Here is a 21,146-nt window from a genome sequence, read left to right on the forward strand (position 1 = left end):
AACAGTAGGTGACACGCTAGGTAAAAAGAATGATATCGAATTGTTGATTCTGCACAAGTCGTATTTTCGATATGTCAAAATGTGTACTTCCATTTCAATGTGTGCAATTGGAGCAGCAAAAGTCTAATTTCCAAATATGATGCATGTCCGAGTGACCCATAAACTCCGTGAAAGTCTCGTATTGCCTAATGCTAATTTTAGACCGCAATATTTAGACAACGCAGACACCCGTCCATGCAATGACATTAATGTTGCGTTTATAACATACATATCAAATGTAGGCTCTCATTGTGCAGATACTGAGGGTAATATAAAGCAAACGTATTGAACCTAAGGTCGCAGTTAACCTATGTGAAATAATGAATCAGGCCCAAGGTTCTGTTCGCTGTCAAAACATAATTCTGGATAAAGGAGCCAGAGAAGCACTAACGTTACAAAATGGAAAATAAAATGCGCGTTAATTTCTAATAAATTCTATTTTATGGCTACAAATATATATAAAAAAACTGAAGATAAAACGATATAATTCTAATAATATCGTGTGTAACATCTACTTGCCCATCAGATAAGAGTCCATCTATGTTATTCTTATGAGCGTAATCCAGTTGAAAAAGATCAACACATTTCTGTCTTGGAAGATGCGCTAACTTCACACCGCATCTCGAGGCGTTTATTCCAGGTATGGAACGGTCGGGGTGCGTTCGATGATCCTAACCCAGATACCAGAACAATATTTATCCGTGAACATACACAAAACTTTGCAAGTTGAAAGTGTGTGTGTGTACGTAATTCTCAGGCACTACAAGCAGAATTCCAAAATGGCTTCCCAGACGTAACAAAGCCAGAAGGATCGCAGCAGAGTTGTTCCTCTCTCTCCCAGACCCGCTATTGTCAGTCATGGCGCACACTGAATCTATTTGAGTAAAATGAAATTTCTGCATCCCACCCTCCACTACTGTAACTTCTCCCATCGGATGAGAGTTGAACTGGGAGTTGTGATCCAAGTATTATAGATATATTGATAAGCTAAAGCGTAATACTTAATATTATTTAGTATAAAATAAATCAAAATCACAGAGTAAAAATACTAGAGGTACAGAATACACAAAAAATAAAGCACAATGTTTTTTGTCTCAGGACTAAAGATCTCATTAACTACATGACTAGGGCTCTTATACAAAACTAGAAATAATCTATAACTGGACAGTATAATGCAATCTGGGATACTACTGCTACTGCACATTCAATGTATCATTTGCACAACACGTTCTACTCATTCAGATACATGTTCATAACACATTCATGATCCATCAACAGCTGTTTCCCCATCACCTCTCCAGGACAGAACTCCTACATCTGAGGATCACTATTCATGTAAATGGTTGACCACAGGACAGAGAGTAGTGTTTTCTCTGTGAGGTCAAAAACATTCATGTTGGGCCAAACTCAAGTCCTAACCAATGCAAGTGAATTCATACATGCATACATACATACAGACAGACAGTGAAATCAGTTACAGTACTGCTTCTAAATTGATATAATATTTCAAATAAGGGTTTAATAATCCTAAAACACTGAACTCAATTAAGTCTACCAACACATCATATTCACTGATGGCCTGTTTACAGCGCAGATTACAACCCAAATATCAAATCCAGATCAGCTGAGAAATTGAGCCTCATCACTAATTAATTTGGCCTCCAAGGAACCTCTTGGATCAAGATTTAGAAAATAGTCACTTCATAGGACTACTGCGCCACCTACTGTCTGTGATATTGTACTACATGGTGATGTACCCTGTCACCCAAGACGTTTGGACCAATCACAGGGCCTTGGAAGATTGACAGGGGAAGCAAAAGGTGTCATCTCTGGTGTCTCGTTGGACATAGAGGCAGTGTGGTTTAGGGATAACATTCCAGGAGTGGTTGACGCACGTCGCTTGAATCGAATGATAGATGGAAAGAAGGAGCAAAGCATATCAGTTTTACTGTCCTTTGATTAAGTGGTTCTCCCAACTTATGTAAAACTTGGATATTTTTTTATATTTTTTTTATTTCACCTTTATTTAACCAGGTAAGCCAGTTGAGAACAAGTTCTCATTTACAACTGCGACCTGGCCAAGATAAAGCAAAGCAGTGCGATAAAAACAACAACACAGAGTTACATATGGGGTAAAAAAAAACAAAGTCAAAAGTACAACAGAAAATATATATACAGTGTGTGCAAATGTAGCAAGTTATGGCGGTAAGGCAATAAATAGGCTATAGTGCAAATTAATTACAATTAGTATTAACACTGGAATGCTAGATGTGCAAGAGATTATGTGCAAATAGAGATACTGGGGTGCAAAATAGCAAAATAAATAACAATATAGGGATGAGGTAGTTGGGTGGGCTAATTTCAGATGGGCTGTGTACAGGTGCAGTGATCGGTAAGGTGCTCTGACAACTGATGCTTAAAGTTAGTGAGGGAGATAAGAGTCTCCAGCTTCAGAGATTTTTGCAATTCGTTCCAGTCATTGGCAGCAGAGAACTGGAAGGAATGGCGGCCAAAGGAGGTGTTGGCTTTGGGAATGATCAGTGAGATATACCTGCTGGAGCGCAGACTACGGGTGGGTGCTGCTATGGTGACCAATGAGCTAAGATAAGGCGGGGATTTGCCTAGCAGTGATTTATAGATGGCCTGGAGCCAGTGGGTTTGACGACGAACATGTAGTGAGGACCAGCCAACAAGAGCGTACAGGTCACAGTGGTGGGTAGTGTATGGGGCTTTGGAGACAAAACGGATGGCACTGTGATAGACTACATCCAATTTGCTGAGTAGAGTGTTGGAGGCTATTTTGTAAATGACATCGCCGAAGTCAAGGATCGGTAGGATAGTCAGTTTTACGAGGGCATGTTTGGCAGCATGAGTGAAGGATGCTTTGTTGCGAAATAGGAAGCCAATTCTAGATTTAACTTTGGATTGGAGATTCTTAATGTGAGTCTGGAAGGAGAGTTTACAGTCTAACCAGACACCTAGGTATTTGTAGTTGTCCACATACTCTAGGTCAGACCCGTCGAGAGTGGTGATTCTAGTCGGGTGGGCGGGTGCCAGCAGCGTTCGATTGAAAAGCATGCATTTAGTTTTACTAGTGTTTAAGAGCAGTTGGAGGCTACTGAAGGAGTGTTATATGGCATTGAAGCTCGTTTGGAGGTTTGTTAACACAGTGTCCAATGAAGGGCCAGATGTATACAAAATGGTGTCGTCTGCGTAGAGGTGGATCTGAGAGTCACCAGCAGCAAGAGCGACATCATTGATATACACAGAGAAAAGTGTCGGCCCAAGAATTGAACCCTGTGGCACCCCCATAGAGACTGCCATAGGTCCAGACAACAGGCCCTCCGATTTGACACACTGAACTCTATCTGAGAAGTAGTTGGTGAACCAGGCGAGGCAGTCATTTGAGAAACCAAGGCTATTTAGTCTGCCAATAAGAATGCGGTGGTTGACAGAGTCGAAAGCCTTGGCCAGGTCGATGAAGACGGCTGCACAGTACTGTCTATTATCAATCGCGGTTATAATATCGTTTAGGACCTTGAGCGTGGCTGAAGTGCACCCATGACCAGCTCGGAAACCGGATTGCATAGCGGAGAAGGTACGGTGGTATTCGAAATGGTCGGTGATCTGTTTGTTAACTTGGCTTTCAAATACTTTCGAAAGGCAGGGCAGGATGGATATAGGTCTGTAGCAGTTTGGATCTAGAGTGTCACCCCCTTTGAAGAGGGGGATGACCGCGGCAGCTTTCCAATCTCTGGGGATCTCAGACGTTACGAAAGAGAGGTTGAACAGACTAGTAATAGGGGTTGCGACAATTTCGGCGGCTAGTTTTAGAAAGAAAGGGTCCAGATTGTCTAGCCCAGCTGATTTGTAGGGGTCTAGATTTTGCAGCTCTTTCAGAACATCAGCTGTCTGAATTTGTGTGAAGGAGAAGCGGGGGGGCATGGGCAAGTTGCAGCGGAGGGTGCAGAGTTGGTGGCCGGGGTAGTGGTAGCCAGGTGGAAAGCATGGCCAGCCGTAGCAAAATGCTTGTTGAAATTCTCGATTATTGTAGATTTATCGGTGGTGATAGTGTTTCCTAGCCTCAGTGCAGTGGGCAGCTGGGAGGAAGTGCTCTTATTCTCCATGGACTTTACAGTGTCCCAAAACTTTTTGGAGTTAGTGCTTCAGGATGCAAATTTCTGTTTGAAAAATGTTAGCCTTTGCTTTCCTGACTGCTTGTGTATATTGGTTCCTAACTTCCCTGAAAAGTTGCATATCGCGGGGGCTATTTGATGCTAATGCAGTACGCCACAGGATGTTTTTGTGCTGGTCAAGGGCAGTCAAGTCTGAGGAGAACCAGGGGCTATATCTGTTCTTAGTTCTGTATTTTTGAATGGGGCATGTTTATTTAAGATTGAGAGGAAATTACTTTTAAGGAACAACCAGGCATCCTCTACTGACGGAATGAGATCTATATCCATCCAGGATACCTGGGCCAGGTCAATTAGGAAGGCCTGCTCGCTAAAGTGTTTTAGGGAGCGTTTGACAGTGATGAGGGGTGGTCGTTTGACCGCGGACCCGTTACGGACGCAGGCAATAAGGCAGTGATCGCTGAGATCCTGGTTGAAGACAGCTGAGGTGTATTTAGAGGGTAAGTTAGTCAGGATGATATCTATGAGGGTACCCATGTTTACGGATTTAGAGTTGTACCTGGTAGGTTCGTTGATAATTTGCGTGAGATTGAGGGCATCTAGTTTGGATTGTAGGATGGCCGGGGTGTTAAGCATATCCCAATTTAGGTCACCAAGCAGTACGAACTCTGAGGATAAATGGGGGGCAATCAATTCACATATGGTGTCCAGGGCACAGCTGGGGGCTGAGGGGGGTCTGTAGCAAGCGGCAACAGTGAGAGACTTATTTCTGGAAAGGTGGAGTTTTAGAAGTAGAAGCTCAAACTGTTTGGGCACAGACCTGGATAGTATGATAGAGCTCTGCAGGCTATCTCTACAGTAGATTGCAACTCCACCCCCTTTGGCAGTTCTATCTAGACGGAAAATGTTATAGTTGGGGATGGAAATTTCAGAATTTTTGGTGGCCTTCCTAAGCCAGGATTCAGACACTGCTAGAACATCAGGGTTGGCGGAGTGTGCTAACGCAGTGAATAACTCAAACTTAGGAAGTAGACTTCTGATATTTACGTGCAAGAAACAAAGACTTTTGCGATTACAGGAGTCAGCAAATGATAGCGCCTGGGGAGTAGGAGTGATACTGAGGGCTGCAGGGCCTGGGTTAGCCTCTACATCACCAGAGGAACAGAGGAGGACTAGAATAAGGATACGGCTAAAGGCTTTAAGAACTGGTCTTCTAGTGCGTTGGGTACATAGAATAAAGGGGGCAGATTTCCGGGCGTTGTAGAAAAGATTCAGGGCATTATGTACAGACAAGGATATGGAAGGATATGAGTAAAGTGGAGGTAAACCTAAGTGTTGGGTAACAATGAAAGAGATAGCATCACTGGAGGCACCAATTGAGTCGGTCTCCGCGTGTATGGGGGGTGGGACAAAGGAGCTATCTAAGGCAGGTTTAGCTGGGCTGGGGGATCTACAGTGAAATAGTACAATTAGAAATAACCGAAACAACAATAAGCTAACCATGTTGACAAGTGAGAGAGGCATAAAGCAATCACAGGTGTAATTTGAGAGAGCTAAGACAACAGCTGGTAATGATGACACAGTTTGGGCTGAGGCTAAACATAAACAGGATGCAGTACCGTAAAAAGGAACAGTCCAGCAGACATCAGCTGTATAGCTGAGTTATCATAAGGTCCGGTGAACAGCAATAGGATAGTTCGGAGGCTGCTAAAGCACTAGCGAGTAAGAGGCCACGGCTAGCGTGTGCTAGCGGGCCGGGGCTAGCAGATGGAATCTTCGTGGTCGACGTCGTAACCACATCAGACGATTTCGTCGGCAGACCAGTCGTGTAGGATCGGCGGGGCTCCGTGTCAACACTAGGTGGTCCCGTCCGGTTGACAGAGAGGTAGATAGCCGGGAGATGGGCCTAGCTCAGGATGATTAGCCAGACCACAACGTCCATTTTGTTGCAGCTAGCTGGTAGCGATGAATCCGGAGTTAAAGGTTCAGTGATTCCGGCAGAAAAACTGATATGTTCTGGGTCGATAACGCGCTGTGCAGACTGGCCGAATAATAGTCCAGACTAGAGCTGGCTGGTGAGTGGTGCAGGCCGCATGTACAGAAGCCGCTGCAGTGTTACAAATGTAAAAAGTTTGGACACGTGTTTGTCGAAGGAATAAATATGTCGTAGTTGAAGAGTCAGATGAAGCATGTTGCTGTAATTGTGATGGGAATCACTGTAAGGATGAAGGAGGTCGCAGTAGCTAGGATCAGGGCTATCCAACAGGTCTCCTATGTGGAGGCAGTGAAAATAGCTGATAGTGATGAGATGGTAGTGGATGTCCCACAGTCTGCAGTGAATGCACCCCAATGGTGGAACAAGCTCCCTCACGACGCCAGGACAGCGGAGTCACTCACCACCTTCCGGAGACATTTGAAACCCCACCTCTTTAAGGAATACCTGGGATAGGATAAAGTAATCCTTCTACCCCCCAGTAGTACAGTAGCTGGCAGTGTATGCACCTGTTAGTTGGTTGCGATCCGCTATAAAAACTCGAAGAAGAAGACTACAGGGGAAGCAGTAGGCTGGGTTACCGCGAGATGTTAAATTCTAAGTAAATCTAGTTCAGTTGGAGATGACAAAAACATAATTTTACGTCATTTAGCAGACGCTCTTATCCAGAGCGACTTACAAATTGTATATGTAGGTAGTTACCCTGTCAACATAAACATCAATGATGCACACACCGTTCCAGTTTAGATAATTGGTGCACTGGTCAATAATTACGAAATCTTCTTGGTCAGGAGAAAGAAATCAAGTGCATGCAACCATCGTGGTGGCTGGTCGTGCAGCCTTGATGTGCTAGCTAGCTTGCTAACGTCATACCAAATATTGTGGTTATACCTTCTCGTATTCTAACGTTACTTTTCTGTTTTCTAAGTACAGTACTACTTGCACGTATAATCCAACACGTATGCCTACACTTAGCACATCCCATTTAACAAGTTACTGGTAGTAGACACCACTAGTCTGCACGTGGGACTATTGCCAAACTAGCTAACGTTTACTGTACTTACACTCGGCGCTGGTTGTCAAATCCACAGGTTGTTGTGAGGATGAACGACGGTCTGTCTGTGGCTGTTCAGTTATCCACCAAATTCAGTTCAAGGAAGTAAAATGTTGCTACCAAGTCAATGCATGGCAAGCCTGCCTAAAAAGTAGCTAACGTTCGGTTTGCTCTTTCCCCGACTGGCACAGTAATATTTTCCGCTGCTCAAACTGACATCACATGGAGGAGAGCAATAATTAACCGCGTTTCAAATCACTCCTTTTTAGGTCAAAATGCCCATATATAGTAGCTGTTAGCCGTGTGCAGCCAGAGCTGTAGCGCGGCTGGCTGGATGGATGGATGGTTTCAGCATCTGTTCTTCCTCTCTGTTAACACTGTTTGTTTTGGTAAACAACAATAAGTTTTTTATATATAGAGTGTTACCTATAAACAAATGAACTACCTGTAACTTACGTATAACCCCATTACATAGCCTTTATACACCGTTTATAAAGAGTACCTTAATATAAAATCGTACTCTTTTTAAACTGGTGAGGGGAAAGTATTTGATCCCCTGCTGATTTTTGTACGTTTGCCCACTGACAAAGACATGATCAGTCTATCATTTTAATGGTAGGTTTATTTGAACAGTGAGAGACAGAATAACAACAAAAAAATCCAGAAAAACGCATGTAAAAAATGTTATAAATTGATTTGCATTTTAATGAGGGAAATAAGTATTTGACCCCTCTGCAAAACATGACTTAGTACTTGGTGGCAAAACCATTGTTGGCAATCACAGAGGACAGACGTTTCTTGTAGTTGGCCACCAGGTTTGCACACATCTCAGGAGGGATTTTGTCCCACTCCTCTTTGCAGATCTTCTCCAAGTCATTAAGGTTTCGAGGCTGACGTTTGGCAACTCGAATCTTCAGCTCCCTCCACAGATTTTCTATGGGATTAAGGTCTGGAGACTGGCTAGGCCACTCCAGGACCTTAATGTGCTTCTTCTTGAGCCACTCCTTTGTTGCCTTGGCGTGTGTTTTGGGTCATTGTCATGCTCGAATACCCATCCACGACCCATTTTCAATGCCCTGGCTGAGGGAAGGAGGTTCTCACCCAAGATTTGACGGTACATGGCCCCGTCCATCGTCCCTTTGATGCGGTGAAGTTGTCTTGTACCCTTAGCATAAAAACACCCCCAAAGCATAATGTTTCCACCTCCATGTTTGACGGTGGGGATGGTGTTCTTGGGGTCATAGGCAGCATTCCTCCTCCTCCAAACACGGCGAGTTGAGTTGATGCCAAAGAGCTCCATTTTGGTCTCATCTGACCACAACACTTTCACCCAGTTCTCCTCTGAATCATTCAGATGTTCATTGGCAAACTTCAGATGGGCATGTATATGTGCTTTCTTGAGCAGGTGGACCTTGCGGGCGCTGCAGGATTTCAGTCCTTCACGGCGTAGTGTGTTACCAATCGTTTTCTTGGTGACTATGGTCCCAGCTGCCTTGAGATCATTGACAAGATCCTCCCGTGTAGTTCTGGGCTGATTCCTCATCGTTCTCATGATCATTGCAACTCCACGAGGTGAGATCTTGCATGGAGCCCCAGGCCGAGGGAGATTGACAGTTATTTTGTGTTTCTTCTATTTGCGAATAATCGCACCAACTGTTGTCACCTTCTCACCAAGCTGCTTGGCAATGGTCTTGTAGCCCATTCCAGCCTTGTGTAGGTCTACAATCTTGTCCCTGACATCCTTGGAGAGCTCTTTGGTCTTGGCCATGGTGGAGAGTTTGGAATCTGATTGATTGATTGCTTCTGTGGACAGGTGTCTTTTATACAGGTAACAAACTGAGATTAGGAGCACTCCCTTTAAGAGTGTGCTCTAATCTCAGCTCGTTACCTGTATAAAAGACACCTGGGAGCCAGAAATCTTTCTGATTGAGAGGGGGTCAAAAACGTATTTCCCTCATTAAAATGCAAATCAATTTATAACATTTTTGACATGCGTTTTTCTGGATTTTTTGTTTATTATTCTGTCTCTCACTGTTCAAATAAATCTACCATTAAAATGATAGACTGATCATGTCTTTGTCAGTGGGCAAACGTACAAAATCAGCAGGGGATCAAATACTTTTTCCCCTCACTGTAGGCCTACTGTGTGAAATCATTTAGACTATCAGTAGAGAGTGCACTGTATCCTATGACAAATAAACAATCAGCACACCATCCCTTGAAGAGGTAGGCTAGATTACCAGTAATATAGAGTAAATAATTGTGTTTTGTGAATCAATTTGTGTTATATGCCAATGGAAAGACTTGTGGAGGAAACTTACTAGCCTACTGTGAGATAAAACCTGTAGGGCAGGCCACATGTCATATGAGGAATGTTGGTGATGCTGATCTTATTGTTGTAGTTACCTACCTGAAGTCACATGACTAGAACGTTGCATAGATTGTGTGAGAACAGCTATCTCACTCTCATAGAACTCCTGAGTGGCGCAGTGGTCTAAGGCACTGCATCGCAGTGCTAACTGTGCCACTAGAGATCCTGGTTCGAATCCAGGCTCTGTCGCAGCCGGCCGCGACCGGGAGACTCATGGGCGGCGCATAATTGGCCCAGCGTCGTCTAGGGTAGGGGAGGGAATGGCCGGCAGGGATGTAGCTCAGTTGATAGAGCATGGCGTTTGCAACGCCAGGGTTGTGGGTTCGATTCCCACGGGCGGCCAGTATAAAAAAAATATGTAATCACTAACTGTAAGTCGCTCTGGATAAGAGCGTCTGCTAAATGACTAAAATGTAATATAAGATAGGATCACTTTTGACAGGATTATAGACAATTTACTACACAGTATGAGGAACTTGTTGCTCTTTGTTTGTTTGTTTGAGCTGCTTGCTGCACAGACTGACGATGTGGATCGCTGTAAGTAGCCTACACACCTTTGTTAAAAATGTGTCTTCTGACAAGCCCATTTGAAAGATTTGTTTTTAAAATGATTACCTACTAACATCTAGTACTGGACTGTATCTGTGCTCTCTTTCTGCAGATACCTATTGTGAGAGTTGCTTGACTACAGCCCAAGGTAGGATTGATATGCCTGTTTTCATTCATGTGAAGTGTGTTCAAGAGGGCTAGTAGACAGTCATGGAAGGTATGGTTGCTACACTCTTGCTACATTTAACCACAATGTGACAACAGAAGGCATTTGCTTGATCCTCAGACATAGAAATAGAGTTATTAGAATAATTGATTCATGCTCTTTTTTTATTCTTCCAGAAATTGAGAGCATCTTGAAGAAAGACACAGCAGAGTCCAGACGGGATGTAGTTGAGAAGCTGGTCAGTGGTGCTGTGTGTGGAACCACTCCTTTCCACAACAATGGTCAACTTTCCAAAGAAAATATGAAAACATCCTGCAAGCACCTATTTGGTAATAATGTGAATGTGTGTTCAGTATCTTGCATAATATTTCCTACAAATGGACGTTTATAATGTTATTGGACAATGTGTGACAACTCTTCAGATGTGCACCATGAGGAGTTCCGTACAGCGTTGCTGGGTAGAGAAGCAGAACGTCTGGACATTGCCCTTTGTTAGGAGCATTCCGCTGCCTGTGTTGGAGTGAAACAACATTCTTTCCAGGTAGGTCTATTTATATTTATTTTGAGTATCATTCTTCAAGTTCAAGTTTATTATGCCATTTGTAGTTTTCGGAATACATACATAGGAACATGTTTTGTGAGAGCTCTGAGCTTTGTTCTTCCAGCTGTATTAATTGACAAATCCCTTTGTCCTCCTGTTTGTAGGAGAACAATGCCAACAAACCCTTTAGGGACAGTCACATTGAGGCTCTACTGCGGGACAATCAGGCGATTGTGCGTACTGTACATCCTGTTCGCAACACTGCATCAAAAGACGAGCTGTAACGTGCAAAATTGGATGATTGTCAAGCTGTCGTATGACCCACAACCATAATTTGCCTGTGTGAGGGCGCTGTCTTGTGGACATAATGCATATTGTAGGCTATGTCAGATGCAAAGGGCCATTGAAATACACTACCAGTCAAAAGTTTGGACACACCTATTCATGTTTTTTACATGCCTTTGCTTGATTACAGCTTTGCACACTCTTGGCAATCCCTCAACCAGCTTCATGAGGTAGTCACCTGGAATGCATTTCAATTAACAGGTGTGCCTTCTTAAAAGTTAATAATGTGGAATTTCTTTCCTTCTTAATGCGTTTGAGCCAATCAATTGTGTTGTGACAAGGTAGGGGTGCTTAACAGAACATAGCCCTATTTGGTAAAAGACCAAGTCCAGATTATGGCAAGAACAGCTCAAATATGCAAAGAGAAACGACAGTCCATCATTACTTTAAGACATGAAGGTCAGTCAATACGGAACATTTCAAGAACTTTGAAAGTTTCTTCAAGTGCAGTCGCAAAAACCATCAAGCGCTATGATGAAACTGGCTCTCATGAGGTCCACCACAGGAATGGAAGACCCAGAGTTACCTCTGCTGCAGAGGAAAAGTTCATTAGAGTTACCAGCCTCAGAAATTGCAGCCCAAATAAATGCTTCACAGAGTTCAAGTCACAGACACATCTCAACATCAACTGCTCAGAGGGGACTGTGTGAATCAGTCCTTCATGGTCGAATTGCTGCAAAGAAACCACTACTAAAGGACATCAATAAGAAGAAGAGACCTGCTTGGGCCAAGAAACACGAGCAATGGACATTCGACCGGTGGACATTTGTCCTTTGGTCTGGAGTCCAAATTTGAGATTTTTGGTTCCAACCGCCGTGTCTTTGTGAGACGTGGTGTGGGTGAACGGATGACCTCCGCATGTGTATTTCCCACCGTAAAGCATGGAGGAGGAGGTGTTATGGTGTTATGGTGTGGGGGTGCTTTGCTGGTGACACTGTCTGTGATTTATTTAGAATTCAAGGCACACTTAACCAGCATGGCTACCACAGCATTCTGCAGTGATACGCCATTCCATCTGGTTTGGGCTTAGTGGGACTATAATTTGTTTTTCAACAGGACAATGACCCAACACACCTCCAGGCTGTGTAAGGGCTATTTTATCAAGAAGGAGAGTGATGGAGTGCTGCATCAGATGACCTGGCCTCCACAATCCACCGACCGCCACCCAATTGAGATGGTTTGGGATGAGTCGGACGGCAGAGTGAAGGAAAAGCAGCCAACAAGTGCTTAGCATATGTGGGAACTCCTTCAAGCCTGTTGGAAAAGCATTCCAGGTGAAGCAGGTTGAGAGAATGCCAAGAGTGTGCAAAGCTGTCATCAAGGCGAAGGGTGGCTATTTAAAAAATCTAAAATATAAGATATAATTTTATTTATTGCTTTTTTGCTTACTACATGATTCCATATGTGTTATTTCATAGTTTTGATGTCTTCACTATTATTCTACAATGTAGAAAATAGTAAAAATAAAGAAAAACCCTTGAATGAGTAGGTTTATCCAAACTTATCCAAACAGACTGGAACTGTAAATGTTCATGTGTGTCATCATGTTATACTTCAGAGAACATGGTTTAAAGCTTAAATCATAATATGTTCAGTGGCAACCCGTCATTCAGGGCAGGTGGGGCAGAGCCCTACCTGTTTTGTACCCAACCTGTTTAGAAAAAAAAAATATATATATATATATATATATATATATATATATATATATATATACAGTGGGGAGAACAAGTATTTGATACACTGCCGAATTTGCAGGTTTTCCTACTTACAAAGCATGTAGAGGTCTGTAATTTTGATCATAGGTACACTTCAACTGTGAGAGACGGAATCTAAAACAAAAATCCAGAAAATCACATTGTATGATTTTTAAGTAATTAATTTGCATTTTATTGCATGACATAAGTATTTGATCACCTACCAACCAGTAAGAATTCCGGGTCTCACAGACCTGTTAGTTTTTCTTTAAGAAGCCCTCCTGTTCTCCACTCATTACCTGTATTAACTGCACCTGTTTGAACTCGTTACCTGTATAAAAGACACCTGTTCACACACTCAATCAAACAGACTCCAACCTCTCCACAATGGCCAAGACCAGAGAGCTGTGTAAGGACATCAGGGATAAAATTGTAGACCTGCACAAGGCTGGGATGGGCTACAGGACAATAGGCAAGCAGCTTGGTGAGAAGGCAACAACTGTTGGCGCAATTATTAGAAAATGGAAGAAGTTCAAGATGACGGTCAATCACCCTCGGTCTGGGGCTCCATGCAAGATCTCACCTCGTGGGGCATCAATGATCATGAGGAAGGTGAGGGATCAGCCCAGAACTACACGGCAGGACCTGGTCAATGACCTGAAGAGAGCTGGGACGTCTCAAAGAAAACCATTAGTAACACACTACGCCGTCATGGATTAAAATCCTGCAGTGCACGCAAGGTCCCCCTGCTCAAGCTAGCGCATGTCCAGGCCCGTCTGAAGTTTGCCAATGACCATCTGGATGATCCAGAGGAGGAATGGGAGAAGGTCATGTGGTCTGATGAGACAAAAATAGAGCTTTTTGGTCTAAACTCCACTCGCCGTGTTTGGAGGAAGAAGAAGGATGAGTACAACCCCAAGAACACCATCCCAACCGTGAAGCATGGAGGTGGAAACATCATTCTTTGGGGATGCTTTTCTGCAAAGGGGACAGGACGACTGCACCGTATTGAGGGGAGGATGGATGGGGCCATGTATCGTGAGATCTTGGCCAACAACCTCCTTCCCTCAGTAAGAGCATTGAAGATGGGTCGTGGCTGGGTCTTCCAGCATGACAACGACCCCGAAACACACAGCCAGGGCAACTAAGGAGTGGCTCCGTAAGAAGCATTTCAAGGTCCTGGAGTGGCCTAGCCAGTCTCCAGACCTGAACCCAATAGAAAATCTTTGGAGGGAGCTGAAAGTCCGTATTGCCCAGCGACAGCCCCGAAACCTGAAGGATCTGGAGAAGGTCTGTATGGAGGAGTGGGCCAAAATCCCTGCTGCAGTGTGTGCAAACCTGGTCAAGACCTACAGGAAACGTATGATCTCTGTAATTGCAAACAAAGGTTTCTGTACCAAATATTAAGTTCTGCTTTTCTGATGTATCAAATACTTATGTCATGCAAAAAAATGAAAATTATTACTTAAAAATCATACAATGTGATTTCTGGATTTTTGTTTTAGATTCCGTCTCTCACAGTTGAAGTGTACCTATGATAAAAATTACAGACCTCTACATGCTTTGTAAGTAGGAAAACCTGCAAAATCGGCTGTGTATCAAATACTTGTTCTCCCCACTGTATATATTATGTTTTGTTGTTGCCTGTTTTGCATGTTATTTTTGGCATTAATACGTGTCACATATCAGTTTGCAAACAATACAAAAACAAAAACAAATAATTGAGTTAATAAAGCCACATACAAACATGGTCTCTTTTTTGCTTTCTTGAGTAAGGCAGCTCCAAAATGCAGGTGTTTCACCCTAGCTCATTGCTTTCTGTGTTGGTGGGACAGCCAGCAGAAAATACGGAGTGTAGGAGTTGGTAATGTTCTCTAGATGTGCCGTGATTGGCTCAGTGTTCTGTCACTAATGGGGACACTACGTCACCGCAGAATTCAAGCCCCATGGGTGCTGCCATAGAGTTACATCAGAAGTGCCCATCCAAGAAGGCTCAAGGTCATTGGCCACAGATAAAATAACATCAAATCACCTTATATCTACTGTAGCTTTGATTGGACTGATCATGTCAACATCATACTTTCGAAGTCTTAGCTCGCAAGCTAGGCAAGCAGTCATAATCGTGAATCAAGTCGACAATCTACTGGCAAATCCTTTTCAATCCTTGTCATATGAAGATAAACTATAGATAAAACGTATCGTTGCTCATCGGCCATTGGACATAAACATTACACAACAAGTTGGAAATTGCAAATTCAACAATGAGTGGTTTGCAGGCGTTGCAAAGCAATCACTAGCCTGCTATTCAGTGGAGTGGGTGTGTGGTCCAAGTCTGGATTTAAGGGTCTCTTTTCCAAACTTAAATGGATAAACATTTACATGCAACACCATGGGCCAGAAAATATTGACTACATTGGCCATGCTGTCAATCCAGCATGACTTCTGCTGCGTTCAAAACAACTGGAAACTCGGAACTGGGAAATCTCAGACTTCAGAGAGTTCAAGACAACTGGGAACTCAGAAAAAATCGAGCTCTGACTGGGAAAATACATTTTGAACGGTCATCCAACTCGGAATTCCATGTTGGTAACTCGGGCCTCTTTCTAGAGCTCCGACCTGAAGGTCACTGACGTCATGATTCGACTTTTTTTTTTCAGAGTTCCCAGTTGTCTTGAAAGCACCATAAATCCAGAGAATGCCAGACTTTGATGACAAAGTTTGATGACAAAATTTGCCCACAAGAAGGACCGCCACGCCACCTTCCTGTACAAGTGAGCACAGCACAACAAGGTGAGTCCAAAAATGTACTGTATGCTACTGCATAAATGATGTAATATGCCAGGGAGATATGTATACTGTAGCTAAGAAAGTAATACTAAGTGTATGTTGTGTAGTAAGCTGTTAGTAGCCCATGTGCCTCGCCATAATAATTTGGTCCCTCTCCCCCTCATAACTTAGCCTACTGTTCTGACTTGGTGGTGCACATGTAGCCTATAGCCTGTTTTTCAGAAATGTAATAATCGAATATTGTAATATAATAATATTGTAATATTGCAACGTTCTTTCATTGTCTGCTTATATGACCCCTTTATTTATCCTACGGTTCTGACTTGGTGTGTCACGAATTCCGCCGAGACTGCTCCTCCTCCTTGTTCGGGCAGGCTTCGGCGTTCGTCGTCCCCGGAGTCCTAGCTGCTACCGTTTGATGTTCTCTATGTTTGTTTGGTTTTGTCTGTTTGGTGCACCTGTGTCTTATCACTTATTGATTATGTCACCTATAAGTTTCCTTTGGTTTTGTTTGTAGTTGTGTGTTGTTGTCCGTCTGTCCGTTAGGGTTTTGGATTTTGCTCTGGTGTATTTAAGTGTATTGACGCACTGTTTGCGCATCGCTTATATTTCGTGTTTACGCCTGTTTTGCGTATCGCTCGCCTCCGTTGTTTGAGGCCCGTTCTTTTTGTATTGTCATATTTCTGACTAGTAAAGTCTGTTGGACTAGCTTCTGTGTCCTGCGCCTGACTCAACACCACATCCACTTCAAACACTGACAGAACAACACACCATCAATGGAGTCAGCAGGAGCAGCGGCGGCGACCGAGTCGCTGGAGGATCGGGTCAGCTGCCAGGACGCCAGGATCCAGCAACTCGGCTCCGCCATGCAGGAGGTCATGAACACCCTGCGCCGTGAAAGGGGAGGCGTGCCCCCTCCTCCTACATTACCACCACCATCGGCCAGTCCCACCAGACCGGTTCGGAATCCAGTGGGATTTGGCTCTCGCTCCCGAGGGCGTATGATGGCACAGCAGCCGGGTGTCAGGGGTTCCTCCTTCAGGTGGAACTCTACCTGGCCACCATACACCCGGCGCCCTCGGGATACGAGAGCGTGTCCGCCCTCATCTCCTGTCTCTCCGGCAAGGCGTTGGAGTGGGCCAACGCCGAATGGAGTGGAATAGACGCCGCCACCATCAGCTACACGGAGTTCTCCCGCCGCTTCAGGGCTGTTATCGATCACCCTCCTGAGGGTAAAGCGGCGGGGGAGCGTCTGTTCCACCTCCGACAGGGGAAGAGGAGCGCACAGGATTTCGCCCTTGATTTCCGGACTCTAGCGGCGGATGCGGGGTGGAATGAGAGGGCCCTCATCGACCACTATAGGTGTAGCCTGCGAGAGGGCGTTCGTCGGAGCTGGCCTGCAGGGACACCAATCTGTCCTTTGACCAGCTAGTGGACCATGTCCATCCGTCTGGATACCCTGCTGGCCACCCGCGGACGTCCCGAGATGGGGCCGTCCATTACATTCCCCAGCACCTCCGAGCCCGAGCCCAATGGAGCTCGGGGGTGCTGGCGCTAGAGGGAGAAGGAGAGAGAATCCGAGGGGGCGTCCCCTGCACCAGCTGTGGCCGTGGAGGACACACTGCGGCTAGGTGCTGGGGAGGGTCTCCAGGGGAATCGGGACAACAGGTCGCGCACTGGAGAGTCATTTCAGGTGAGTAGGCGCCCCACTCACCCAGAGCTCTCTGTTGTTCACTTTTGTATACCTGTAGTATTTCCTCAGGTTGCATCTCATTCCCAGCATAAGGCGCTAGTCGATTCAGGCCCAGCTGGGAATTTTAATGATCGGAAATTTTGTTCTAGGTTAGGGACTCCCCTCCTGCCCGTTGATGCACCCTTTCCTGTCCATGCCCTAGATAGCCGCCCGTTGGGGTCTGGGTTGATTAGGGGAAGTCACAGGCGCCAATAAAGATGAAGACGCAGGGGGTCATGAGGAGATTATTCAGTTGTACCTAATTGACTCTCCTGCGTATCCCGTGGTGCTGGGGCTTCCTTGGTTAGTCACCCATGACCCCACCATTTCGTGGCAACAGAGGGCTCTCAAGGAATGGTCTGGCCAGTGTGTTGGGCGTGTCTAGGTGTTTCCGTGGGGGCGACCACAGTGGAGAGTCCGAACCAAGTGCCCGCAATGCACATTCCCCTGAGTATGAGGATTTGGCACTCGTGTTCAGCAAGACGAGGCGGCTACGATTGCCACCTCATAGGCAGGGAGATTGTGCGATAAACCTCCAGACAGGTGCGGCACTTCCGCGGAGCCATGTGTATCCTCTGTCTCAAGAGGAGACGGCGGCTATGGAGACATACATAGCTGAGTCCCTGAAACAGGGATACATACGGCCCTCCACTTCCCCCTGCGTCCTCGAGTTTCTTTTTGTGAGAGAAGAAAGATGGAGGTTTGCGCCCGTGTATTGATCATCGTAGTCTCAATCAGATCACTGTGAAATACAGTTACCCTCTTCCTCTGATTGCGAGTATGACTGAATCATTACGCGGGGTGCGGTTCTTCACAAAACTGGATCTCAGGAGCGCATATAACTTGGTGCGCATTAGGGGGGGGGGATGAATGGAAGACAGCATTTAGTACCACCTCAGGTCATTTTGAGTATCTTGTCATGCCAAACGGGTTAATGAATGCTCCTTCAGTCTTCCAATCATTTGTGGACGAGATCTTCCCGGGACCTGCATGGGCAGGGGAGTGGTAGTGTACATTGACGACATCTTAGTGTACTCTGCTACAGGTGCCGAGCATGTAGCCCTGGTACGCCGAGTGTTGGGTAGACTGTTGGAGCATGACTTGTATGTCAAGGCAGAGAAATGTCTGTTTTTCCAGGAGTCCATCTCCTTCTTGGGTCATCGGTTGTCGCGTCAGGGGTGAAGATGGGAGATTGACCGTGTGTCAGCCGTGCGTAACTGGCAAACCCCAACCACTGTGAAAGAGGTGCAGCAGTTTTTGGGTTTGCCAATTACTACCGGAGGTTTATCCGGGGTTTTGGACAGGTAGAAGCTCCCATTATTTCCCTGCTGAAGGGGGGCCAGTGCGTTTGCAGTGGTCAGCTGAGGCGGACAGGGCGTTTTGTAAACTGAAAGACCTGTTCACCTCGGCTCCGGTGCTAGCGCACCCTGAACCCGCTTTAGCGTTCCAGGTAGAGGTGGACGCGTCAGAGGCCGGTATTGGGGCAGTACTGTCGCAACGCTCAGGCACGCCACCTAAGCTCCGTCCCTGCGCTTTTTATTCTAAGAAGCTCAGCCCGGCGGAGCGTAATTATGACGTAGGGGACAGGGAGCTGTTAGCCGTGGTTCAAGCCCTAAAGGTGTGGAGGCATTGGCTTGAGGGGGCTCAACACCCCTTTCTCATTCTGACCGACCATCGTAACCTGGAGTACATCCGGGCAGCTAGGAGATTAAACCCTCGTCAGGCTAGGTGGAACATGTTCCTGACCCGGTTCGTTTTTAAGATCACGTACATCCCAGGGTCCCAGAACGGTAAGGCAGACGCCCTGTCCCGGCGGTATGACACAGAGGAGAGGTCCATTGAGCCCACTCGCATACTGCCGGAGTCTTGTCTGGTGGCACCGGTGGTATGGGAGGTCGATGCGGAAATTGAGCGGGCGTTACGCACCGACCCTACTCCCCCAGAGTGTCCAGTGGGTCGGACGTACGTGCCGCTCGAGATCCGTGATCAGCTCATTTATTGGGCTCATACGTCACCCTCCTCTGGACATCCAGGTATTGGCCGGACAGTGCACTGCCTTAGTGTTAAATACTGGTGGCCAACATTGGCTAAGGACGTGAGGGTTTATGTCTCCTCCTGCTCGGTGTGCGCTCAGTGTAAGGCGCCTAGACACCTGCCCAGGGGGAAGTTACAACCCCTGCCCATTCCACAACGGCCGTGGTCTCACCTCTCGGTGGACTTTGTCACGGACCTTCCCCCCTCCCAGGGGAATACCACTATTCTGGTCGTTGTGGATCGGTTCTCTAAGGCCTGTCGTCTCATTCCTATGCCGGGTCTCCCTACTGCCCTACAGACCGCTGAGGCTTTGTTACCCACGTCTTCCGGCACTACGGGGTTCCCGAGGATATAGTGTCTGATCGGGGTCCCCAGTTCACCTCTAGAGTCTGGAGGGCGTTCATGGGCAGCTTGGGGTCTCGGTTAGCCTTACCTCGGGTTACCACCCGGAGAGTAATGGGCAGGTGGAGAAAGTAAACCAGGATGTGGGTAGGTTTCTGAGATCCTATTGCCAGGGCCGGCCGGAGGAGTGGTGGGGTATATCCCCTGGGCAGAGATGGCTCAGAACTCTCTCCGCCACTCCTCTACTAACCTGACCCCTTTTCAGTGTGTGTTAGGTTATCAGCCGGTTCTGGCACCATGGCATCAGAGCCAGATCGAGGCTCCCTGCGGTGGATGAGTGGTTTTCGGCGCTCGGAGGAGACGTGGGAATGCTGCCCACGTCCATCTGCAGTGGGCCATCCGCAGGCAGAAGGCGAGCGCCGACCTCCACCGCAGTGAGGGTCCAGTCTACGCCCCTGGAGATCGAGTCTGGCTCTCGACTCGAAACCTGCCCCTTCGCCTGCCCTGCCGGAAGCTTGGCCGGCGGTTTGTGGGGCCATTTGAAGATTGAATGAGGTGTGTTACAGGTTGCAACTGCCCAATGACTATCACATTAACCCCTCATTCCATGTGTCTCTCCTCAGGCCGGTGGTAGCTGGTCCACTCCAGGAGAGTGAGATAAGGGAGACCCCTCCGCCCCCACTGGACATCGAGGGGGCTCCGGCGTACTCAGTCCGGTCCATCGTGGATTCGAGACGTCGGATGGGGGGTCTACAATATCTCGTGGAGTGGGAGGGGTACGGTCCGGAGGAACGGTGCTGGGTGCCTCGGAGGGACATTTTAGATCCATCCCTCCTGACTGAGTTCCATCGTAGTCATCCCACGCGCCCTGCTCCACGTCCTCCTGGCCGTCCCCGAGGCCGGGGTCGGCGCACGGCTGGATCCGCGCGTCAAGGGGGGGGTAGTGTCACGAATTCCGCCGAGACTGCTCCTCCTCCTTGTTCGGGCAGGCTTTGGCGTTCGTCGTCCCCGGAGTACTAGCTGCTACCGTTTGATGCTCTCTATGTTTGTTTGGTTTTGTCTGTTTGGTGCACCTGTGTCTTATCACTTATTGATTATGTCACCTATAAATTTCCTTTGGTTTTGTTTGTAGTTGTGTGTTGTTGTCCGCCTGTCCGTTAGGGTTTTGGATTTTGCTCTGGTGTATTTAAGTGTATTGACGCACTGTTTGCGCATCGCTTATATTTCGTGTTTTACGCACTGTTTGCGTATCGCTCGCCTCCGTTGTTTGAGGCCCGTTCTTTTTGTATTGTCATATTTCTGACTAGTAAAGTCTGTTGGACTAGCTTCTGTGTCCTGCGCCTGACTCCAACACCACATCCACTTC

At 46.3% G+C, this 21,146-nt stretch overlaps 1 protein-coding gene across 2 annotated transcripts in view; it reads right to left on the reverse strand.

Moving 5' to 3' along the window:
- LOC121568778 (SUN domain-containing protein 1) overlaps positions 1-7,489 on the reverse strand; it is a 53,989-nt gene extending 46,500 nt beyond the window's left edge. The window contains exon 1 of one of the 2 annotated variants that reach the window (XM_041879203.2): positions 7,230-7,489. The gene's annotated coding sequence lies outside the window, so the exon portion shown is untranslated. Of the gene's footprint in view, positions 1-558; positions 897-7,229 lie in introns of those variants that run through there. The other variant, XM_041879200.2, reaches the window with a different exon arrangement.
- Positions 7,490-21,146: the final 13,657 nt, after the last annotated feature.

Source organism: Coregonus clupeaformis, chromosome 7 (genome assembly GCF_020615455.1).
Source record: "Coregonus clupeaformis isolate EN_2021a chromosome 7, ASM2061545v1, whole genome shotgun sequence".
Lineage (NCBI taxonomy): Eukaryota > Metazoa > Chordata > Actinopteri > Salmoniformes > Salmonidae > Coregonus > Coregonus clupeaformis.